Raw genomic sequence first — 12,627 nt, forward strand, 5'->3', positions numbered from 1 at the left:
AAGATGCCCTGAAGAAAAACAATTCAGGAGAGCTGAATTGTTCCCTTCTCCTGCAGTGAAACGGGGAAGCTGCCATTTGACTAAACAGGGGTCATTACCCTTTGATGAAGGATGTCTTCCCTTTTGTCTGATTCAAACTAGCCATTTTTCACGTAAAACATAAGCTAACCAGGAAATTACATTTCTACTCTTTTATAATACAGATTAGAGACGTGAAAAAAACCTGCCATAAACAGTAGAAAAAGCCATTATTCAGATGAAGAGCAGCCCGCAGGAGGCCAGTTTGGCCGGAGAAGCAAGCCCTGAAATTGGCATACGGCTCCAGGGGTCATATTCTCAACCTCAGCTCGCGTTAGAATCACCTGAAAAGCTTTGGAACTCCCAGTGATCAGGCCAACAGAAGCTCGGAGATGGTTCTCAAAGCTGTGCCTCAGAATCACCTGGAGGGCTCATTAAAATTCAGTTTGCTTATATGTCCACGCCACTCTCTCACTTCGTCCCAGCTTACCCTTCCCCCTCCCCGGAGGGATAGGGAGGGTGGGAGGGAGACGTATGAGGGAGGGGTTATGGGGATGTATGTATATGTATAGCTGATTCACTTTGTTATACAGCAGAAACTAACACACCATTGTAAAGCAATTATACTCCAATAAAGACGTTAAAAAAAAAATTCAGTTTGCTTGCCCCACCCCCAGAGCTTTCAATCTGTAGGTCAGAGGTGGAGGCTAGGAATTTGCATTTGTAACAAGTTCCCCAGGGACACTGACGCTGCTGGCCTGCGAGCCACACTTGGAGAACCACTGCTCTTAGGAAGGGACCCAGGTATCCCCAGGTGTGCAGCCAGTGTTGAGAATCGCTGCTCAGGGACCGACTTCACGGAGGGAAGCAGGGAGGAGAAACACGTGGGTCTTTTGTGCCTCTCTGCTTTACCCCATCAGCGCAGTGCTGAAAAGGAGACTCCCTTAATGAAGAGAGAATGGGAAGGGGAAAATGGTAACCGTAGAGAGACACGGCCTCAACCAAAGATCAAGGTTAACATCACTGGTACTGAGTCACACTGTATCACGTGCCCCCTAATACGACGTGACAAGGAGGGCACGTGACCCCTACGGTGTTCGTCCCCCAAATCCGTAACTTCAGCCTAATAATGAGAAAACATCAGAGAACCTCAAGCTGAGGGACATTCTACAACATGACTGATCATTCCTGTTCAAAAGTGTGAAGAGTATGGGGGTCAAGGAAAGACTGAGGAAGTGTCACAGATACGAGGAGGCTAAGAAGCCCTGAGGACTAAGTGCCTCATGGGATCCTGGATTAGCTCCAGGGACAGAAAGAGGACTTCGGTAGAAACCCTGGAGAAATCCAGACAAGCCTGTAGTTTCATTCCCAGCATTGCGCCAACACTGATTCCTCAGTTTTGATGAATGGTTACATAAGATACTAACACTAGGCGAAGCAGGGTGAAGGGAGCCCCCTGCCATCTCCACCGCGCTTCTGTGCGTTTAAAATTATTTAAGACAAAAAAATCTAAAAGGTGAGAATCCTGCGACTGTAAGGTTTTTCTCAACTCCTTTCATAATTTGGAATTTACGAAAAGATCCACGGAAGTGATGCAGGTAATTATAGAGACACCACCATCCTCTAACTCAATTCCCATTGGCTGCTGTTGACACAGACAAGGTAGGGTGCCTGATAGAATCTGAGGCAGGACATGGGCAAATGTTTTAACTTTAGTCCCAGAGTACTGGTTATTAGGAAAAATGATTACTCCAATACATGACTAAGATAATACGGGGGAGAAATACAGAAATGGCACAATTTGTGAAACGCAGACTGGATGCAAAGAGTCATGTATTTCTGAGGCCTCACCTGGCCTCAGTTTACCCAGCTATGAAATGAGGGACTGAGACAAGGTATGCTTGAATGCCCGTCCCACTGTCCTGTTCAACAATTCACATGTATATAGGGATTTTTGAACAATCATCTTTTTTTTGAAAGCAAGGCATGTCTATGTCAAACACACTGGGAAATTTGAAGGAACATCCATAATTGTCTTTAAATAACTTTATTGGTGATTTCAGTTCCTTCTTTATAATTTCATGTTATTTTCCCAGTTTTGCAAAAAGTGATATGTCGTGCTTTTAGAAATTAGGGGGAAATGAACTAAAACAAACACACAAACAAATACAGAAATATCAGTGTTTTCAAGACCCATAGAAAGCAAATCACACAGGAGAAGACCACTGATGGCTTGGAATTTCTGATGATACTCTTCTCTGAAAGGTATCACAAATTGATAAGATGTGTAAATACGAATGCCTCAAAGCTCAACAAGATGCTAAAAGAAATGAGTTTGTTTTCCACATTTTTCCAAAGTCTCAAATTACGCTGTTTTGAATCTATTCTACCAACATGTTGGCAGGCTGTGGATGCGATCAAGAGTTAAAATGCACGATTTGAATCCAGTGTGTTGGAGTATTAAATCAAAACTAAATGGAGACGTCCATGTCTAGTCATGACAGAGGAACTGGTTTCAGATTTCTCCTCTTGCCGAAAGAGCTGTTATGGGCTGAATGCTTGTGTCCTCCCAAAATTCATATGTCGAAGCCGCCCCAAAGTGATGGTGTTTGGAGGTGGGGCCTTTGGGAGGTAACTAGGTTTAGAGGAAGTCGTGAGAATGGAGCCTCTACGATGAGGTTAGTGTACACCACTATACAGTGTACATAAAACAGATGACCAACAAGCACCTACTGTATAGCACAGGGAATTCGACTCGATATTTGTAATGACCTGTAAGGGAAAAAAATCTGAAAAAGAATAGATGTACATATATATATATATATATATATATGTATGTATGTATGTATAACTGAATCTGTGCTCTACATCTGAAACTAACAGCATTGTAAAGCAACCATACTTCAATTAAAAATATATCATTAAAAAAACAAAGATAACCATAAACAAATGGGGACAAAATGTAAACAGTGGGTGAATCTTGGTAGAGAGATATTGGGATTTTTTATAAAAATTTCTGCAACTTTTCTCTAAGTTTGAAACCACACAAAACACAAAGTTACAAAAGAACTTGTCACTGAAGGGAACAGGAGCTTCCCTCATAAGCATGATTTCAGCCCACCAGTCTCGCCCTCTAAGCCATGTCTCACTTCCACCGGTGGGACATGGTGCCCACAGACGGCCAGTTGCTTGGGATGATCCAATATGGAATTAAACACTCGCTGGACATGATATACCCAGTGAACGAGCCCAGGTGAGTAATCAAGGGCGAGTGAATGCTAACATTCTCTCCCCAAATCCTGCACATTGACCCTCTGAGCAGGAAAGTTCCACTTCCTGGTCACCCACATCACTGGTCCATACTCTGGGCACTTAGCCTGTGACATACTGAGATATCAGGGGTGAAAAATCTTTGTAAACTTTCCTCTTTATCAAGAACACCATTTTAAGTAGCTGATGTTTAAGGGAATTGCTAGAAAGAGATGTTCAGGCAGCCCATCCATTCCTTGAGCTCTTCCAAGCTTCACCCCTGCATCAAGTCAGCTTATCAGGGACTTGCACACCTGGTCATTGTTTTGGCCACTGTGATGGGTTAAAAATGGCTACCCATTCCTTGCTATTTCTCCCATCAAGCAGTGGAGTCAATTTCCCATTCCCTTGAACCTGGGCTAGCCCGGTGATCCGGTTTGACCAATAGAATGCGGAGAAAGTAGCACTGTGAAACTTCCAAGGCTAGACCTTGGAATGTCTACATATCTAAAGGTGCCCACAGCTTCCCCTTCACTGTTAGAATGGTTCTCCTGGCACCCAGCAGCCTTGTTGTGAGAACCAAGGCATCGCAGTTGACAGCCCAGCTGAGCTCCCAGCTGACAGCCAGCACCACCAGCAGCCGTGCGAGGCAGCCGTGTCGGACGCTCACCGCAGCCAAGCTCATGGAGGATGCAGCCCCAGCAGACGCTACATCACCAGTGCCCAGCTGAACCCAATCAACCGGCAGACTCAGGAGAGAGAAATTGTGGTCGTTGCGTCAAGTCACTAAGTTTGGGGTGTTTTAATGCAGCAATAAATACCTGAAACACTTCCCACACCCACACACCTTTTGTGGTACCTTTCACTGAAATGCACTTTAGTTTTGGCTCACCTGCTTGCATTAAGGGACTCGGTATGAAACTGGCGTTCATACAAAGGTCATTACGGTCTCCACTAGAGCTCTTCCGAGGACAAAGTTTGCATCAACCAGCACTATTGCTGTGAGGACCCAGAGCAGAAATTCTCAAGTGTCAGCCACAGGTGTCTGAGCATCTGCTAAACAACTCACCTGTATTTATCTTACTGCGAGTGTGAATTTTGTCACTGACCCTGTTTCTCTCTTTGCTTTGTGAGCTAGGAAGCTCGAGCTGAGTTTGTGAACCACCTCAGTCAGCAATGAACTAACCCTCTGGCTTCATTTTTTCCTACCTAAAATTTTCTTTTTCCTGTTTACAACTACTTATTCCAACATCGTGTATTACTTACATTTTGGGAAGTTACACCAAATTCTTTGCTGTCTGAGGCAAAACATACATAAAATATGGAGAAAACACAGGTAAATAAACATCACAATGTAAACTTCCAAATTTGCCATTCCCCTTTTTTCTGTAAATGTCACAAAGTGACATTAACATAAGGATACAGAAAATGAATTAAGTCTTGTCCAGCATGAGGGGCAGAAAAAGGAATTCTATGATACTGTTTGTAAACTTGCTGCCAAGATCATCATTCTCAAACTCTGATATGTCACTCCACAAGTTAAGAACCTTCAGTGTTACAAGGTGCATTGGACAGAATGATGGCCCCCAAGGATGGTCACCTCCAAATCCTCAGCACCTTTGAATATGTTAGGTTACATTGCAAAGGGAATTAAGGTGGCAGATGGAACTAATGTTGCTAATTATCTGATGTTAAAATAGGGAAACCATTCTGGATTGCTTGCATGAGCCCAATGTAATCACAAAAGACCTTAAAAGTAGAAAAGAGAACCAGAGAGATGCAGCTTGAGGTTGCTACCCTCTGTCGCTGACTTTGAAGATGGAGGAAGGAGCCAGGAGGGATGTGGGCGCCTCTAGAAGATGGAAAAGGCAAAAAAGCAGATTCTCCCCTAGAGCCCCCAGAAGGAATGTGGCCCTGCCTACACCTTGGATTTCAGCCTGGTGAAACCCATTTCAGGCTTCTGACATCCAGAACTGTAAGCTATAAAACTGCATTGTCTAAGCCGCTAAGGTGCGGTGATTTGTTACAGCAGCCACAGAAAACTAACACACAGGATAATGGACAATGCCTAGGAATGTGTCCAGGACTCTATAACCTGGGTTCACTTTCCAATCTCATTCCAGCCATTCTTCCATCTCTAACCCCTTCACTACCCCGTTTTCCTCCTACTTCTCCCCATTCAATCCCCCCTGGACAATTTGGCCTGGAGTCCTCATGCTTCAGGCACTGGCACACATGCCCGCCCCCGCGGCCATGCCCTGTCCCGTTCCCACTTCTCCCAACCTGTCCACCTGCTGAGCTCCTATTCACGCATCAGGGCCCAGCTCAATGGTCACCTTCTCCCTGGAGCCCTCCTTGATTCTGCCTGTGTCCCACCCACTGCTCCACACCATACAGATAGGGCCCCTGGCTGAGAACACTCGTGCATTAGGCTGTTACATCAGCATCGTGGGTTTGTTTTTCTGTAACCCTGCCCAGAACCAACACTTTGAAGACAAAGACAATGCTTCAGTCACCTTTGCTTCCTCGGTGCCTGGCTCTTAGTAAATGCCATCCTAATAGAATAGAATCGGACAAAACCACAAGGACACAACCGCATTGCCTGCACGGGCAGATCTTTCACCATCTGTAAAAACCCTGTGTCAACAAATTGGAGGCAGCACGGGGTCGGGAGGCTGGCCCTGCCAGCAGGTCACCTGGTCTCCCCCCAGCTTCGCTGCCACCCGCCACACGGCCGTGAGCAAGTCTCTGGACGTCTCTGTGCAACCCTTTCCTGACCTATAAAACTAGGGGCAGAGTAGAAAGCCTCCACAGTTCAAAGCTGCCAGGATAAAATGCAAGGATGAAGCCCTCAATAAACACTGTGTCATTATTTATTTACCACCCTTTAAAAGAAGTCTCCAGGGCTTCCCTGGTGGCGCAGTGGTTGAGAGTCCTCCTGCCGATGCAGGGGACGTGGGTTCGTGCCCCGGTCCGGGAAGATCCCACGTGCCGCGGAGCGGCTGGGCCCGTGAGCCATGGCCGCTGAGCCTGCGCGTCCGGAGCCTGTGCTCCGCAACGGGAGAGGCCACAACAGTGAGAGGCCCGCGTACGGCAAAAAAAAACAAAAAACAAAAAACAAGTCTCTATCTTTACACACGTTCAAAAATGACACAGGAGTTCAGCTTTTGCTACTAATGGAGAAGAATGCTTTGGCCACCATAAAGGGCCGTTGATTGCTGGCTCAAGTGCATCCACCCTTTTTAGGTCCTCTTCTCTCCCATCACACCTCCCAGCTGGCGCTGCTCCTGACAGAGGCCACCCGTTCACTGCTGCTCCCCAGTTCTGCACAGCAGCCCCTCTGAGGCCGGGGTCTTCAGCTTGCCATCTGTCTGTGCTCTGCCCCACACCCTTCCAGCAAATGCCTCTCTGGGTTGCATGCCAGTTGATGTTTGTCTCTGTTGCTTGCAAACAAGCACCTGAACCCCTGCTCTGTCTGTAACCTGGTCTCAAGCTGAGGCCCCACGGGCAGGGCTGTGACAGGTGTTTGCCAAGGGGGTTTCCTAGTGAGGGCTGCCTCCAAATTAGGAGTGGAAAAAAAACCTGTGTCATCCTCTAGGTTTCTGCAATAACAACTATCAATATTCCAGCTGCTTCCAGGTGATTTAACATGAAAGAGCAGCCCTCGAAGGCAAAGCCCTGCCTCCTGTGAGCAGCGTTTTAAGGGGATGAAAAGCACCCAGGGAGCCTGAGTGACGGCGAGAGCACTGTGCCATGCCACTTGAGTGGCAACGAGAGAAACGTAGGGAAGATGAAAAGCAGGAAGTGGTTTTCTGTGCTGCCCTGGGCCAGGTCCCCCATAGGCAGCAGGCATATTGGAGACCCAGCAACCTCTTCAGGCTTTAGGTTTCATGTCCAGCAGGTCAATACCTGCTTAGTGACTACAGGACCCACACGGAGGTGACATCCAGGGCTGGAGACCCCAGTAGCAGTTACCCCTGCCCATGGGAACTGGGCAGCTGGGGGAGGGAAAATAAGGACTCTGTGGGATAAAAATAGAGCTGCCATATAACCCCCCAATCCTACTCCAGGGCATATATCTGGGAAAAACGATAATTCAAAAAGATACACGCACCCTTATGTTCATAGCAGCACTATTCACAATAGCCAAGACATGGAAACAACCTAAATGTCCATCGACAGACAAATGGATAAAGAAGATGTGGTACATATGCACAATGGAATACTACTCAGCCACAAAAAAGAATGAAATAATCCCATTTGCAGCAACATGGATGGACCTAGAGATTATCATACTAAGTGAAGTCAGAAAGAGAAAAGGAAAAACAAATACCATATAATATCATGTATGTGTGGCATCTAAAATAGGACACAAATGAAATTACCTATGAAACAGGAACAGACTCACAGACATAGAGAACAGACCTGTGGCTGCCAAGGGGGAGGGGGTTGAGGAAGGGATGGATTGGGAGTTTGGGATGAGCAGATGCAAACTATTATATAGAGAATGGATAAACGACAAGGTCCTACTGTGTAGCACAGGGAACTATATGCAATATCCTGTGATAAACCATCATGGAAAAGAATATATATATCTGAATCACTTTGCTGTACACCAGAAACTAACACAACATTGTAAATCAGCTATACTTCAATCAAAAAACTAAAACATCTATTTCAGTCCTTCTGGGTGTAAACCTAGGAGTAAAACTGCTGGATCATAGGGTAATTCTATGTTTAACTTTCTGAGGGATTCCCCCAGGCTCTTTTCTTATATATATTTCTTATGAGGATGCGGAGAAGCAGGAATCCTCATGCATATACATATTCTTTTTCAGATTCTTTTGCACTAATAGGTTATTACAAGATGTTGAGCATAGCTCCCTGTGCTATGCAGTAGGTTCTTGATTATCTATATTATATATAATAGTTTGTATCCGCTAATCTCAAACTCCTAATTTATCCCTGTCCATTTCCCCTTTGGTAACCATACGTTTGTTTTCTATGTCTCTGAGTCTGTTTCTGTTTCGTAAATAAGTTCACTTGCATCATTTTTTAGATTCCACGTGTAACATATGATACTTGTCTTTCTCTGTCTGACTTCACTTAGTGTGATAATTTCTAGGTCCATCCTGAAATGGGTGTTTAAACGAAAACGTATACACGAACGTTCATAGCAGCACTAGTCACAATAGCCAAAATGTGGAAACAACCCAGATGCCCATTAACTGAAGAACAGATAAGTGAAACGTGGTCTATTCATACAATGGAATAGTATTTGGTCATAAAAAGGAATAAAGTACTGACACATGCTACAACATGGATGAACCTTGACAACATGCTAAATAAAGAAGCCAGACACAAAAGGTCACATAGTGTATAATTCCATGTAAACGAAATGTCCGGAATAGGCAAATCCACGAGACAGAAAGTAGATCAGTGGTTGCCAAGGACTGTGGGGGATGGGAGAAGTGAGGGATGACAGCTTAATGTGTACAGACTTTTTCCTTTGGGAGCGATGAAAATGTTCTGCAACTAGATAGAAGAGATGGTTGTACAACATTAGGAAGGTACTAAATGCCAATTAAGTGCATGCCTTAAAATGGTTAAAGTAGTAAATGTTATGTGTAGTTTATCACAATAAAAAGAAAAGAGCCCTACCAGCCACAGCTTACAGTTTAAAGAGAGAGACAAAAAAAGAAGCTGGCAATGACTATCTGTGTGACAAAGGCATCAACAGGGAAAGGCCGGATACTAAGTGCACAGAAAAGGGGTTTATAACTTGGATGAGGGGAGGGTGTCAGAAAGGAAGACTTCCTGGAGGCAGTGCTATCCAAACTGGGAAAGGAAATCTTAGAGTTTCCAGACTGGCACCTGGGAATGAGGGGCGGGGGCGTGGAGAGGGGTTGGAAGAGGAGAAGATGTGGAGAGCTGGCAGTGCAGAGGCCCAGGGCCACAAGAGTCTTGGCATCTCTGAGGGGATTTGGAGAAGCGGAACATGAGGTAGGGAAAGGTGAGGACTGAGTCTGGGGTGCAAGAACCAGGCAGGGCATGGCTCTCTGGCTGCAAATACGCTCCGGATGGCAGGTCTCCCCATTCACACTGGCCTTCCAGTCCTAGCTGAGCTCGGAGCAGAGGAGAAGAGACGGGGAAGTCTGCTGCTTCCATCTTCAGCAACGTCCCAAGTAAAACCGTCTGAGAAAGGTGTGCGGAAGCCAGGAGAAAGTTCTCATCCTCCCAGCACTTCTTGGTATCCCATTCCTTCCCCTCCTCCCTGTTTGGACCCTTGTCTGAGGGAACAGACAGTAGAAACAGGAGTAGTGGAGAACTCTCAAAGGAGCAAGTGATAAAGACTCAAACTTTGACTGAGTGCTGACTCTAGGACCAGATACCACATCTCCACTTTACAGATGGGGAAACTGAGGCTCGGGGATGTTACGATGTTTTTTCTCAGGGTTACAGTGGTAATGAGTGATGGAGCAGGGACAAACCCAGACATCCTGGGCTCGGCGCTGTGTGCCTAACTCCAAGGCCGTGGGGGAAGAGAGGAAGGGGGAGGGGCAAGACAAGAAGACAGCCTTCAGAATGAGGATGGGGCCCAGGGTAGAGAGGAGCCCCGGCCCCCTGGGCGTTCTTCCGTTCCACTCTGTGCATTGTCTGTCCCTGCTGCCACCTCCCCTGGCTCACGGAGCGAGGGGAATAGATACCCCGCTTTGATCCTACCTCTCCAGAAAACATCCCTGGGTGCCGGTGTTGCTTGAACCTCCCTCCTGTACCAACCAGTTCAAGTCTCAGCTTCCCCTCTGCCAACTGCCGTCTGCCTCAGCCAGCCCAGCCAACATTCAGCTTCCTGTAGGACCTGGGCCTAGGGATGTCTTTTCCCCTAAAAAGCTACTCTCCTCCAAGCTCCTCTCCAGGCTCACCAGCCCCTGTACCTGCTGGCGGATCTGTCCCCCTTACACTCCTGTCAAGGGAGTTCATTCTCCCACTGGGCCTCTGGGGCACTGCAGTGAAGGGACCCTGCTTCTAAGATCAGGAATTTCCCAGCATCCACCTGATTTCCCGCTGCCCTGGGCACGATCTGGTTACGTAAAAGCAGCCAAACTACTCAATCTTGGAGGCATCCACTGCTCTTGAGAGCCTCAAAACAGGGCATTATGAATAGCTGTTCCCGGGCCTTCATATCCGGATGACCTCAAAGTGTTAATAGAGCTTCCTAAGGGCACAGAGAACTTCTGTCTTTCCTGACTTCCTGTGCTTTCCCAGAGAGAGATGCTCTCTGCTAAGGGCAGACACGTTATCTTTATAAAATACGAGGGTATTATGAATCTGCAGAGATCTCAAATAATGAAAGCAGCAATAAAATAATTATTTAATTAGGAAAAACAAAACATAAGAACCTTTATCCAACACTTCAAAACACAATTCAGAAATGCATCTCCAGTATTAGGCAACGCAGATTCCCCACCCTTGGATCTGAGGCTTCAGTCACCCTGATTGCTGCTCCTGAAACAAAGCACGCCTCTGTATCCTTCCTCATGCTGTTCTCTCATCCAGCCCTCCATCTCCACTGCCCCATATCCAGCTAGGGAAATTCTACTCAGTCATCAAGGCCCAGCTCAAGTGGCCCCTCCTCTAGGAAGTCTACCTGGGTTTCCCCTGGTTGAAAGCGTGGTTTCCTCCCCTGAGCTCCCTCAGAAGGGTGAAGACATCCCGTTATGGTGCTTATGGAACTGTCTTATTGGTATTTACCTCTCTGGCTTCCCGTGAGAGTAAACCCTTTTGAAATAGAGGCCAGCTAGCTCATCTGCACTTCTTCCGGGCCAAGGCACAGTCTGGCATGCAGAAAGGGCCCCCTACTAAGATCACTGGAGTCAAAAAGCCAGGGTTTCTGAAGAAGAGGGTACAGACCTTCTAGCTCCTAAGGAGGCAGTGAGGGAGCCAGACACCGAGCATAAACGTGTGATCCTGTTTCAAGTTTGGCTTGAATACCCCACGCAGAATTGCCAGACCTGATGGACGAAGGAAGACTGATGAAGCCACGTGGGTCCAACTAAATAGGATGTAAAGCAGGTATCCTGCCTTCAGGGAGTTTGCATTTAGCGGGGAGCAGGCAGACAGGCAGTAAAATAAATATATAAGAGCTTCTGGAAGAGAGCAAAACACTGACTGCGTGTCAAGTGCTGTACTAAGACCTGGAGATAGAAGAGTGATAACAACCTCCTTCCCCTGACAGAAATTATCATCTAAACCAATTTTACAAAGAATTACATAATCCCCAGATCCCACATTTTCCAGCCACAAGCTCAGCCATATGCAAAGGTAATTTTATTTTTTCTTACTTGAACTTAATTTCTATCTTAAATTTCATCCACCCGTGGCAGGAACGTAACTTTAGATCGTTCAGGTTAAGCCCAGTCAATTCAGGCTCCTCTTCCCCGCCTTTTTACTGGATTGGCCTCTAAATTCAGGGAGGGGGGTTTATATTGTGTCAAGCAGAGAAGAGAAAGGAGGAGGGGGGCCTTGGTGTCATCTGTCGAAGTGACAGCTGCTAGGGAGCCCTCATTCCCTCTAGTCACCGGTCATCGGCGTCAGTGTCTGCTAGCACCTATGAGACAGCCTCAGCGCCAGCTGGTCTACCAGCAAAGTCAACAAGGTCAATGTGAAGCCCTCTCACCCCAGCCTCCAGGACCCCTGAGTTTAACAGCCATCTCTGCCTACTTCTGCGTTTCCCCTGCCACTTTGCCAGGTTCAGCAAATAAAAATACAGGCAACTGTTTCTTTGAGACACAAGATATTCCCGATGCCCTTGCCCAATGCTCTGGGGCTGCATAAGCCCCTGAGTCTCTAAGATCCGCTCTGACTAAACCCCGTGCCCCACCACCCCCCTGGCTGCTGCACTACACGTGGTGGGGGATGAGCATTTGCTGCTTCCCTGGGCCCAACCAGGCAGTGAGGCTCAGCCCTCCTTTGCTTTAGAGGTTTTATTATCTCTCTTCCCTGGGGATATTTACCAGACTCCATGGGGTAGGGAGGGGGGCACAGAACAAGTCCCTTTTCAGAATCCCATGTTACCATCTAACTCCTGGGTTCTCCCTCTGACCTTCCCCAGCAAGAACCCAAGAAAGGTTTTCTTCTCTAGAGCAAGAAAATCGGTTCCTTAAGTCTTCTTCTAAGTCTTACTTTCTTATACCTACACCTCAACTTCTGAAAGAAAAGCTGAAAATTGCCTCTCATTTTTTTTTTTTAATTTGACTAAACTAACCTTACCAACCCTGCCCTAGAGGCAATGTGTTTAGGGGGAATAGGAAAATACCAGGGGAAAACATAGATTAACAGTTCAAAATATGATTGAGACAT

This window comes from Delphinapterus leucas, chromosome 16, assembly GCF_059928025.1.
Source record: "Delphinapterus leucas isolate spDelLeu-1000000601 "Yukka" chromosome 16, BTC_Dleu_Yukka2, whole genome shotgun sequence".
In the NCBI taxonomy this organism is placed as follows: Eukaryota; Metazoa; Chordata; class Mammalia; order Artiodactyla; family Monodontidae; genus Delphinapterus; species Delphinapterus leucas.